General features: G+C 40.2%; 1 protein-coding gene across 13 annotated transcripts in view; it reads left to right on the plus strand.

Moving 5' to 3' along the window:
• The first annotated feature begins 757 nt into the window (after nucleotides 1-757).
• The window catches only part of TULP4 (TUB like protein 4), a 155,714-nt gene continuing 143,578 nt past the window's right edge, over nucleotides 758-12,893 (plus strand). For 8 of the 13 annotated variants that reach the window (XR_010613089.1, XR_010613091.1, XR_010613090.1 and 5 more), the window contains exon 1: nucleotides 1,167-1,248. The gene's annotated coding sequence lies outside the window, so the exon portion shown is untranslated. Of the gene's footprint in view, nucleotides 886-1,166; nucleotides 1,249-1,298; nucleotides 1,371-12,893 lie in introns of those variants that run through there. The other 5 variants (XM_065680641.1, XM_065680642.1, XM_065680646.1 and 2 more) reach the window with 4 other exon arrangements.

A 12,893-nucleotide genomic window follows, 5' to 3' on the forward strand; every position in this document is an offset into this window, starting at 1 on the left:
TGAAAATCCTCAATAAAAAAGCAACTTTTTTCTAAATGAGAATTCAATTAACAGATGAAATCTATACCTAGATCTAACACATTATCTCACGCTTCAGCCTTCCAGATTTTCACAGATGTATCTGGTCCTCTGGCACAAAGTTTGGCCCATTCTTGCTATAGGTTGTAAGATAAAATCCTTAAAACAGATTTTTGAGGAATAGTGTGAAAAATATTTACCTTTTTAGTTTCTGAAATGGTCAGTAAATTTGGATTACTAAATCCCCATGGGATTGGGCCTTTTCACTTCTGGCTCCCCATATACTGTGCTCTAGGTGGTTTTTTTAGAGGTGATAGTTACAGTTTGCTCCTGGTTCCCTTAAACTGCTAAGCGCTTCACACTTTCTGTGTTTAGGCATTTTGTTGCTCCTTTCTTAAGGAATGTGCACTGAATGCAGTACAGAAGTACCAGAATACAGCTTCAGAGTTTGTTTACCATGCAAATCCCTTTTAGCTGGGTCTCCCCTAGGTCTTGTAGTGTTGGTTATCTCTGGTTTCTATCCTGAACTGCCAAGTTTGAGGATAGAGGTGTTCTCTCCCGTAAGACACCCCCTTGACGTGTTATTTGTAAGCATTATTCTCTGGGAGCAGAAGTTACGCTTCACATGGTCAACACGATTTTCACTAGCTGTAGCTTTCCATGGAAGTAGAAATGCGGGAATACCATGGTTTTGTTGGGAGGGGTGTGTGGTGGGACTTAGTGCACCAACTCTTTCTTCCTTCCGTGTGAGCTCTGAAGGTAGGAGGGACGAGCCAGCTCTAAGCGCTTTGTTATCAAGTAACGCTCCCTGCCACGTACAGCCGTGGCTGTCTCTAACGCGCCCCGCGATTTCCTCCTCCGAGGAAGGTAAGGGAGTTGAGGGGCTGAGGGGGGACAGGGTGGCGGCAGTAGCCTTGGTCCCCCCCCGGCTCTTTCCCCTTGCCAAGCGAGCCGTTATCTCGTCGCGTTACAGTGTCATGGCGCTGGCCGGACCCCACGAACAGGCCCCGGCCTTGCAGGGGGCGCCGGGGCGCCGAGAGTCCGTGGCTCACCATACACCACCCCCACCTCCGGTGCCCGGTGGCGCCCGGCGCTGCGGGAGAGAGAGCGGGGGCGGAGCCGGGCCGGGGAAGTGTGGTGGTCACGTGGCGGGGGTCACGTGGCGGGGGAGTCGGGCCCAGCTGCCGCCGCCGCCGTCGCCGCCGCTGCTGCTCTGCTGATCCGGTAGCGGTGAGAGACGGGTCCGGGACAGCGGGAGGGGGAGGCGCGCGGGAGCGAGCCCGGGGTGCGCGCGCGCGCGTGTGTGTGTGTGGGGTGCGAGTGGCCGCCGCCCGCTCCGCCGCCGCGCCGAGGTGAGTGCGGGCAGCGGTGGAAGGGCCGCAGGGTGGGAGCGCCGCCGGGGCCGGGATGGTCCGGGACTAGTTTGGCTTCGGTTCCTTTGGGCACCTGCTAGGCCGCTGTGCGGGAGGTTCGGGGCTCCCGGGTGCCGCCGCGACGTGCGCCTCCGGTGTGTGCTGCGTCCGCGCTGTGGCAGTTACCCCTAACGGACACCGGCCGGGATGAGCCCCGGCGCCGTTCCTGCCTCCACCCCATCGCCCCTCTCCTTCCCTTGTACCTGCAGCTCCGGGAGCCGGGCGGCGGCGTGTGTGTGTATGTATGTATGTATGTATGGCCTTGGCTCCAGCATCACCTGTGACTCGCCGGCACTGCCTGTAGCGCTGCGATTTTTTAGTGTTATTTTCTTCCCCCCCACCCCCTTTTTTTTATTACATCCCCCCCACGGCCCCGCCTTTGTCGGGGTGGGGGGATACGGAGCAGACGGTCAGGAAATGTCCCCGGCGATGTGGTAAAATTTGCCCAGCGAGTGCAACTACTTCTCATTCTTTTGTGTTGTGTGTTCACGTCATGCAGTCAGTAAATGTCTGCGTGCGAGCATGTTCGAGCACCTTGGCTTCCTGAAGGTTTCTCCCAAAACGTGTAGGAATCGGTTAACAATACAGTACTTGAATTTGACTGAAGCATTAAAGCATGCAATTAAAACAGCTGTATGGGGTCAGATCAAAGATCCGTCGAGTCTGGATTCCTGTTTTTGCAAGCAGTACATAGCAGATGCTTAGGAAACACCATAACAACAGGGTGAGCATGCTGTGAAGCTTTGGGAAAGCAGCCAGGCCTCCAGCAATTTGAGGTTAGGGGACTTCCTGAGTCAAATGTGATGGTTTAGTATTTAAGAGCCCTTTTTCTTCCATGCCTTAGATATATATGTTAAAAAAAAAAAAAAAAAAAAGAAGACAAAGGCATCTTAAAGGAAACGTTCTTTTCTTTGCCTCCTTAAAAAATGTAATTGTTGTCATAGGTAATTTCATTTTGCCAGGATGAAATTTGCCTTGCCAAGAATTACTGGTTCATGAGTAACATATTGTGTTTTAAATAGGTAAAGGGTATTTGCAGTGGGTATTTTCTACACATATTGGAGCTGTAAATAGTAAAATTGTTCTTTAAGGTCTGTTTTTACTAATCATTTGTGAAATTTAAGTCTTAAACCCCAAAATAACTGTTTAATAAAATGCAATGTAGTAAGTACTTAGTCAAAAGAGTAAATGTTTTACAGTAATATAATACTGACAGCTTTGAGGATGATTATATGAATATGAACCACTAACATTCAGCTATTTCTATTTAAGCTTAAAGAGTTAACTTGTATAAAAGGATGAGGTTTGTTAATAGAACAGATTTCTCATTACATCAAGTTTCTGATAAAATTATTTCAGTAATACCATCATAGATTTATTTTTTTTTCCATAATGGCAAAATCATGGCGTTCCCTAGGGATGATAACTATCACTTGATCTTGCAATCCTAATTCGAGAAACAGCTTCATGCCAAGAGCTCCTAACCTGATTGCTCTTATAAGTAACATTTGCATGAGTGGGCCTCATTTTTCACAGGCAATGTGAATGTCAAGTGAAGTAGAGCTATTTCAAAACCAGCATATCCCCACACACTTCCAATGGAGTTTTATAAGAAGGTCATTATCAGCTTCTTGGGGGCTGAAAGGAGGTAGTGGGTTGGTGTGTGTGTATATAGATAGATATTTATAAGATTAAAAATAGCTTAGAAAGCTGACAACTATAACTTGTGAATGACTGTCATGGAAAGATGCTGGGGTATTTTTTTTGTACATCACATCACTGCTTCTGACAATGGACTGTGGAATTTGCTGTCACCTAACCAACAGATGTTTATTCTAGAACCCTCAACATATCTCATTATTCTATAAAAGCCCTGCACAAGTTGAACTATACTGAGCTCATGATGGACAGTTCAGATTACTCAATCCATTTTCTTCAGTAAGGGATGAATACATTTCCGTGGGTCTATTGTAAGCTTACACCAAGGAAGCTGTTGTAGTGCAACTTCCCTTAGGTCACTGAATCATGTTTGTCATAAAAAAAATGATTGGTTCAGCTGAACTTTCAAATAAAAAGTTTTGTTTATAACTAGACTCTAGAAAAAGTTGTACTTGTTTTATGTAATGATTAAGCATATCTATAGTACACAGCTTTTAAGCAGTACTTTTCATTAGTAGGTCTCAAAGCACCTTACAAAAGAATTCAGTGTAATTATTTTCTTCTTATCTAAGGGCAATTATTGTTATCTTATCTAGTGCTCATAAAGCGATGATTATCTGCCTGTGATCTGTGTAAGAAAATCTATAAGGTCTACCAATAAAATCAGACTTTTTATTTAAATATCTTACAATTTAAACACCCCCCCCACACACACACACACACTTTTGTGTGTGTGCAATTTTATGTTGTAGCATTTTTATTTCACTTGATGGTGCTTGAGGTCATTTCATACTGTACCTCCCATACCAATGTTGTAATCTAAGCCAGTACTTTAAGTAGAACTGACTTTTCTTAGTGTCAGACCTTGCTGAAGGCTTAACCAAATTCATTTATGAGTTAGAGAATGATTCAGGACAGTGTTTAAGGTGATCAAAGTAGTAACGTGGCACACGTCTCCAGTTCAGTTACCAGGGCTTGACTGCTAAGAGAGCTTGTACATAATGTCTCTTGGTATCTGTCAGGAAAAAATAGAAGTGTGTGCAAGTGAATGAGTGAGTTACATGGCCAGTATTCTCATATCTGTCTGGTTTTCATTCATTTCCATCTTGCAGAGCTGTTAGAAATGGTACAGAATCTCGCATTCCTTCGGTGTCACATTTTTGTAATGCATCTGGTAGCCGAACAAACCTCTGATGCTAGAGGTGCATGAAGTACACATCCTTAAATTGTTGTTTTCTGGCTACCTCTATCAATTGAGGTGCACAGATAATTGTCACTCATTTTAGTAGTTTAGTTTGTGCCTTGAGATCTTCTAATGTGTTGGTATTTTCCAAAATAGGACAGAAAGCCATTTATTTATTCTAAGACAGCACATTAAAGCATTGTCATTTAGGGGTAACATGAAAGTTAGAAAATGTATGAAAGATGGACAATGGAAGAATTACAATTTGGGAACTGTATAGTATACTATATACCAAATAGAATAGGAACTGTATTCCTAGATATTGTAATGCTGTCCTGAGACATGAGTTCATATAATTTAGATCTAAGTTGTAAACCTTTTATTAAAGAGGATGAAGGCTTAGCTACTGTAACAAAATGCTTGCCAGCAGTCTTACAGGTATAGTCAGTGATTTCAGTTGACTCTCTGTATACTTCAGTTAGATTGGTGTAGATTCAGATGATTTGGAAAAATGGTCCAAGAGGAAATGTTCTGAGATGGCCAGTTTCAAGAAAAAGTTGTCTTGCCTATTTCTGTCCTCATTGTTTTTGTGTGACTCATGTTTTGACACATACTTTTGTATTTGATCCATTATTTCTGTGTTGTGTTATTTTAAAATAATGCCTTCCTCTACATCATTTTACAGTACTTAAAGCTTCGGTATCTTTGAAATGGTCTATAATAGTTCTCACTTTGTGGTAATACCCATGAAAGATCTTAGTATTATTCACCTGCACATCATATCCTTGATTATATTAAAGCTGGTCTGGAGAGCCTCCCATTGGAAAGCTGGGCTCTTTTTGTAGTGTGGAGGTCCTGATTAATTTGTGTTTGTTGCCTTCTGCATAGTTTCAGAGCTGGCAGAGCCAGCCATACACTTTGTGAGTACCTTAGGTTTGAATAGTATCCAACGTCCTTGTCTGGTGCAAAGTACTCTTTGTCAGGCATGTACCTGAAGATTAACTCTTCCATTAGAATATAAAGATCTAGCATTTCTCAGTACTAATATCAATCCATTCTGTCAGTTCTTCTGCTGCTTTTTGCATGTGGTGCGATAGATTCCTCTTGTTTGAAGACATTCTTCTCACTAAGTATTTGGTGAAGCAAATCCTGCAGCTAAACTGATTCCTAAATACAATCTTCATATTTTTCATTTCACTAGTTTGAGTAATATTTGCAAGGTAAAATTTGGAAGAAGGCCAAACCCATTCACACAGCCATTTAAAGAAAGTTACTGCAAATACTTTACCAATGGTATCTGGCAACATTTAAGCAGCCAAAAAACACAGGCAGGACCCATAAATGTTTGACACAATATGAAAGAAAAGACTCTTTCTGCATATGTATTACAAATATGATAGAAGAGCAGTTTTTTGAAGATAAGTAGCAAATAAAGTCATTGTGAAAAAGGTTGTCTGCCCACTGTGATTATGATGGATCACAGTCTGCAGGAGGCTCTTTAGTTTGGAGAAACACCATAGCAAACAGAATTCTTAAACTGGGAGAGGAACAGAGTGCTCTCAGTTTTGTTATGTTTTGGGTTCAGTGTCTAGTACAGTGAAAACTCTGGTCTGTCAGGCATCCAGGCATTACTTGCAATGTTATTGCTGCCTGTGCCTGATAAAGAACAGGTCTCCCTATTCTAATGGAATGGTAGAATGACTTCTAGGAAATTCTTTCAGTTCTAGAATAACTAAAAAATAAACCCCAAAAGAGCTACCTCTGTAAAATCTGGATAAAATACACGAAAAGGAGATCGACTAATGCAAATCCTGTCTTGAAGATAACATAGGCTGTGGATAATAGTTGATGTTGTATGAAAATACCAAAAATGTTACTCATAAAGCTATTTAAAGTACTAAACAGAACTCGAAAGGGGGAGTGAATTCAGCTACAGGAAAAGGAGGAAAAGTTATATATTTGTGGTGTCTTCCCCAGCTCTTATGAGTGATGTAAGTATATTAAGAACTGTTACTATATAAATATCTTGGCTGCCATACAAGTGCCCTACATAGTGTTTGGAAATGAGGGAATTGAAGAGTGTAGGTGTTGAACCAGCTTTAGATAGTTTACCTTCCTTTTTCCCAGGCACAAAAATAGGGACCTAAGAATGGTGTGTCAGCTCAGACCAGAGCTGTTTCTACATCAGTATCTTGTTTTTAACATTGAATGATATGCCTAGGGAAGAGTATCATAGGACATGCAAATAGCTGAGTGTCTGAAGGGCAGTGTTACTGGTTTCTAGCAGGATGCAGTTTAGGGGCCTGAGGGCAGATGATTTGGTATTTAATCATTTGGGTTATGATGAATTTGTGCAGTCTTTTTGAACCCTTAGTAGCCTTAGCATCCGCAGTATCATCCTATAACACAGGAAGTGTCTGTTTTTAGTTAGACTGTTGCCAGCTTAAAAGTTACAATACTCCACTCCTGTAATTTTGCATGATGTACACCCCTGTTTTAATTTGTAAAATTTGATATGAAACTTCTCTGGATAAAGTTGAGAACTTTATGTGTACGTATGGAATATCAGGTCTTGTGTGCAGACTCTTATTTACTGAGAAATATAAAAAAAGAGCTGTTCATAAAATCTTCTCACTTCTAGTAACGTCCAGCTTGTTTGTGCTGTTTCTCTCAAAATGAAACTTGAGAACCACTTATAGCCAGTTTTGCTCTTAGCAGTGTATCTTTTTATAAAGACTGTGGTGTTCCTATCTGTGTATGAATTTTATCTGTAAAAACATTGTGAGTGTAAAAAGCTTGCTTTTGAAAAGTTAATTGCCAAGCTTGTGATTGTTTATTAGATTGGGGAAAGTTTTAATTGCGATTTTGGTGTGAAGTTTCTGAAGTTAAGTAGCACAGGACAGGTATTAGCCACCTATTTATCGTATGCTCATCCATAAAAACCCATAAGACATTCAGGAATGATATGGAAAGAGAACAGTGTGTCAATGAAATGGCTCTTTCCCATGGTCAATACTTGAACTTTCATTTCATCTATAAAGAAATGGTGATATTAATTAAATGTGTTTGATTTGCCTTTCCAGACTTGGATTGCTCTGGAGACTGCTAAGCATTTTTCCAATTTGATATGGAATTTTCCCTGGCTTGGATTCCTCCTTGTGCCTGTCATGTGTTAGGGTTTGATAGCAGTTCCTTAAGGATGCTTGATGCCTAAGGCAAAGGATCCTTTATGGCAGTGTGTACATGTATAATTTATTTATTTTAAATTTGTCAGATCAGAAAATGGGGCTACAGCTCCCATTGTCTGGTAACTCTTAGTGAATTTAATTAGATAAAGCAATGAAAGCGGTTGAATTGTAGGAGAGAGATTTAAATAAACACATTTTAATCTCATAATGATGTGTCTCAAGCTGCGCCAGGGGAGGTTTAGTCTGGGTATTAGGAAAAATTTCTTCACCAAAAGGTGATCAGGCATTGGAACAGGTGGCCCAGGGAAGTGGTGGAATCACTGTCCCTGGAAGTGTTCAAAAAACGTTGAGATGACGCCCTCAGTGACTTGGCTTAGTGGTGGTTTTGGCAGTCCTGGGGTAATGGTTGGACTTGATGATCTTAAAGGTCTTTTCCAGCCTGGTTGATTCTACAATTCTGTGATTGTATGGGAAACTATGCAGTGAAAATCTGCTATCTTGCATGAATGATGAAGGGATAAAATTAAATTAGCTCATGGTACAGGTACATGATTTGGAACCATTTGCAGCTCTTCCGAAGTGGAGATGAAGATTTAAAAAAAAAATGATTAAAAATATGAGAGGGACATGGTTCTTCTAAAGATACCTATAGCAAGCCCTGTTATGAATTGTAATAGACTATGATGAGCAATAATTAGTCTGTTTCAACAATAAAAAGTTTAGTGCAGCAACAGGCTTCTATTAAGAGCAAACGGAAATCGTAGGATTAAGTGTTTAAGTCCTTTTCCTCTGAGTTACAGACCTTTCAGAGATGGATTCCTTGCAGATTTTGCCAGCCTGCTGAGAAGACCTTCTCTCTTCCTTTATACCAGTAGAATAACCCTAGGGAATAGGTCTTAATACCAAAATCTGTTATTTCCCAGTCTTGCAAAGAGAGTTTTTGAATTCTAAAGTCTGTTCACTGGACCTTTAGTAAGACTGAGGAAAGTATACTGTGTAAGAAAGTATAATTTGAGCTCAATACTAGTGCGAAGAGTATGCCTGTATAGTTTTAGACCCTCCCTTGTATTTCCGGGTTAAGTACTTCTTGTTATTAATTGAGGAATTTGAAACGTCTCTTTCTTCCAAGGGTTTAAATGAGAGACCACTTGATTAGGGAATGATATAGCTTGGGAGATGAGGAAGATGATTATATGGAAAATTCTTATAATACAGTTTCATTTTCAGTTCTGTGTTGGTGGGGTTTGCAGTCATTACTCATGCAGAGAGCAGATGACCTGAATAGTGGTTGTTCTGGGCTGAATGACCTGTAATGCCAAAAGATTTCATAAAAGATAGTGTCCTATTTTCACAAGATGTGGCAAGAAAGTCTTTTGTCACTGTCATAGAGAGATTATATTCCAAAGGCTGGGTAGTCATTTAATTCAGTCTCTCCCTTCCCCCTTTGGAGTTTGGTTTGAATACTTCTGGTGTGAGGAAGCTTCTAGTTGGTTTGGAGAGAAAATACTTGTGTTTCAATTGTCTAGTGCTGTGGTGCCAGAATGAGCTTTTGCTGATTTTAACATAACATTGCTCATTGAGACTCCAGAAATACTGGGAAACTTTTTTCCCTAGTTTGGATTTGAATTTGTGTCCTTTGTTGTCCAAAGATGAGGACAAAAATCAACAAATGTCCAGCATTTGCTTTATGTTGGGCAGAGAATGAAAAAAATCTAAGACAATCAAATGAGCTCTGCATAGCAAATGATAAAATGTTTTTTTGTAGTGTCTCCAGGAGTAGATCTGCTACTAGTTGTCCATTTTTGGTTAAGGAAGGTATAGTGGGACGGATGTGTCATGAGGACTTGGATCATGATGATTCGCCTCCAGCTGCGTTGTCACAGTTTTGACAAATAACGTGGCTGATGACTGAGTTTCCGTACTGATGTGCAACTGTTTTCACTTCTGTTTACTTCTGCTTTGCTTTGTTTGTGTATAGACTAAGAGCTCATTGCTTTCTGAGCTTAATACTTGCTCAAGCTCTTAGCATAACTTCTCTCCCTTTGAGTATCTTAAGAAGTTTAGGTTGTTGTCTTCTTCACTGACGGGACTAGTGTGGAAGCATTGAATGAAGGATCTCTAAATGCTGACAGTGCTCAGTTCTGTTACTCTTTTGATTGCCCCAAATGGCATTTTTGGGTGTACCTCTCCATGTGTGGGCTGATAATACTATTGATAAGAATAGGCCTGAGGTAATGCGGGTTGAATGGAGAGTGCTGGAGAGTGTGCTAAAGAATACGTGATTTCTTTGAGTTTGTGTCCTTGATTAGGCTGTTTTTTGGGGGTGGTTTATTTTTTTGGGGGGGTGGGGTGGGGGGGGAGGGTGTTGTTTTTACAACTTTTAGCACAGTTTCGTCTCATATTTCTGGTTAAGAGTTGTGACTGTATTTCCTGGCTGATACTGTTATTGTCTTTGCATTAATTGAAATTTAAAATTTTGCAATTTTGTAGTATGTGAGGCGAGACTCTGTTTTGTTACTGCTCTCTTTTTGCCTCTACATCATCATAGCAAATATAGTCAGAAAATAAATCTTGGGTTTTTCTTTTGTTGTTGTTTTTGTCTTTGTTTCGTTCTAAAGCACTTCATTATGGTAGCTGATCTAAACTATCTGGAGAATCACCCCAACTTTAAAGTAAATAACAATTGCATGCAGACATACTTGGCTGCACAGCAAAATCTACATTTAGAAAAGTGTTGTGTCCTATTTTCACTTAATGATCTGGAGTTTTACCTTCATTTAAGAAATCCTAATGAATTTTGGCATCTTTTCCAGGCCTCCCTAATAGGTAAATGAATGAGTTCTCTGGATCAGATTTCAGAATCATTGTGTAAGGGAAGCCCTGCTTACCTGTCAGATAACCTAAGGTATTCTAGTAATTCGTGGTGTGTTCAAAGTTCTGCCTCTGCTTGTTTGGTGTTTACTCTAGCAGGGTCTTGTGGTTAGAAAGATGAAGTAGGCTGTGGGAGGTTGCTGCCATATAAATGCAACATCTTAAAAAGCAGCTGCAATCCCATGTAGATGAGTGTTCTGTTGCAGTGCTGGTTTTGATTTTTAAATGAAACTGTGTCAGTCTAAGTTAACAGTTACATTTGAATTTTATTTTTGATGTGCAGTACTTGATGAGTACAGCAGCAAACTGGGAGTCAGAGCTCCTGTACTTCTCTCTCAGTTCTGTCGTGAGCTTCTGTATTGAGATGATTGTGTTTTATCCAGTGTACTGGGAATAATACTATTTTCCTACTTTTCCTAGGATCACTGAGGCTACTAGAGTACTTCTAGGACACCAGATAAAAGGTTCAAAGTTCAGGGTCATGTTAAATAATCATGCAGTTGAAAATGAGTCAGATGTTCACTCAAGTGAAGATGACTAGGCTAGGGAAAGGTTAAACTGAAAAAGTTGCAGAAAGAAGGGCTAAGCTATAAATATTGTGTGACTCATTATTTCCTTGTTTTCTTGTTGATTCTTGAGATTGTGAGCTCTTGGCTTATCACTTGATATCTGTAAACCATCAGACACAGCAATGGTGCAAAGCAATGCTACTTTAACATAATAAGGTTGGCTAAAGGGCATGTCTGGATGAGGTATCTGTGTAGGGCACATATTCAGACATATCCACATAAAGCACTCTTGTAGCTGAAAGATTCTTCCACTTGTTTGTAGCAGACAGTGAATCACACGAAGAGTCCACAGTGTTGCTAAATTAAAATCTGTTGTGTTGAGAGTTTTGGGAGTTAGCGGCGACAAGTCTGTATCTCCTTCATTGGTAAGGGTACATTTGTGACAAAAAGGTTGATTCAGCAGCTTGGTGCATTTTTTCCCCTGTGTAATAGAAAATACATCTGTAGACTATTCAGCTTTATCCATAGCGGTGGTTTTCGGCCACATATCTTTGAGTTAGCTTGTGGGATTTTTCATTTTCACTATCTTGTGGCAATGTCTGTGTTTACTGAAGCAGTATGAATAAAACAGGGGTACTCTTGTTGAAAAGTCTCATCCTACCTGTTTGGGATTGTTTCTGGAAAACAGACTGCTAATCCCCATAATAACTTTCTTTAATACTTAGCTACTATGCCCCAGATTTATGTTTGAACAGTGTGGCGTACAATATGGAAAATACAATTTATCCATGTCATAGATTTGTTAGAGATGAGAATTAAACATTAAAGTCATGTAGCCTAAACTTCTGCGCAGCACCGTCTTTGCATTATATGTGAAGTTGGGTGCTTTCATCAAACTAAAGCACTGTTCTTTTCAGAAGAAGTAAGACTTAATTTCATAATACAGGTATGAAGCTGGTTCTCTCATGAAATCAACTGTTAACAGGGCTGTTCTCTTCTTGCATCTAGGTATAGGTAGAGACCTTGTGAAGAGGAGAGTTATACTTCAAGGCAAAGAGGCAAATACAAAATTCCTTAGGTCACAGAGAGCGGGAAGAAAAGTCAAGAGGGTCCTTGCTTTTTGTTTGGAGGCTTATCAGTGTTCTGTTGCAGATGTTTGTTCAGAAATTTAGCTGAACAAATGAAAAATGCCATGAAAGATGTGATAAACAAAATTGCATTCTTTCATGTTAATTTTCTTCTCTAGGTTTCTCAGGTTATGCTGTGAGGCTTCCTGGAGGTCTCACCTTGAGCTGCTTGCCACCTCTATATGTAATGTTCTAGTTTACCTGTCTTTTTCCTTTCTATTTTTTGAGAGACTTATTCTCTGTCTTCGGAGGTTTACTTGCCTTCTTTGACTAGCTGAGTAAATTCAGAGATCTCTCAGGGATTTACATTTGTCAAAAGATGATAATGCTGTCATGTTTCTCTGCAGTTTTGAGCTTTCTTTCAGGACAAGTTCCTGTGGCTATGTGATTGATACCATACATAGTTGCTCAAAGAGAACCTGTTAAGGTTTCTGCTCTCCAGACTCTGATGTTTGTTATGTGGTGTGTACCATGATATTCAAGCCTTCTTTTTCAAGCTTTTCTTGTAGATTATCTCAAAGTATGAATAAGTGGTAATAGGGAGGGAAAAGTTGTGGGAGGTGCTGGTTTCCATATAAATAAATAAATAAATAAAACTCACGGAAGTACACAGCTTGTTTGGCAGCATTAGGATATCTGGTGCACTTTGCAGCATGCTTGCTGAGAGCTGAGAGCCAAAGACCTTTTTGTTCACTGTTTTGGAAAATTTCAGGTCCAGAACTGTGGTCAAAAGACTATTCAGACAAAAAATGATATAAAGTCACTGCTGGGAAAGTCGTAATCTCTCTTCTTATACTAGGGATTTCAGAATTGATGTTAGATGTCCCATACTCTCCACTGTGTGAATGATTAAAGGCTTAAGAAATGTGATACTTCAGATTGTATTTTCCCTAGCACTTATTCACGTGGAGTAGTTTCTGTAGATT

Source organism: Lathamus discolor, chromosome 5 (genome assembly GCF_037157495.1).
Source record: "Lathamus discolor isolate bLatDis1 chromosome 5, bLatDis1.hap1, whole genome shotgun sequence".
In the NCBI taxonomy this organism is placed as follows: Eukaryota; Metazoa; Chordata; class Aves; order Psittaciformes; family Psittacidae; genus Lathamus; species Lathamus discolor.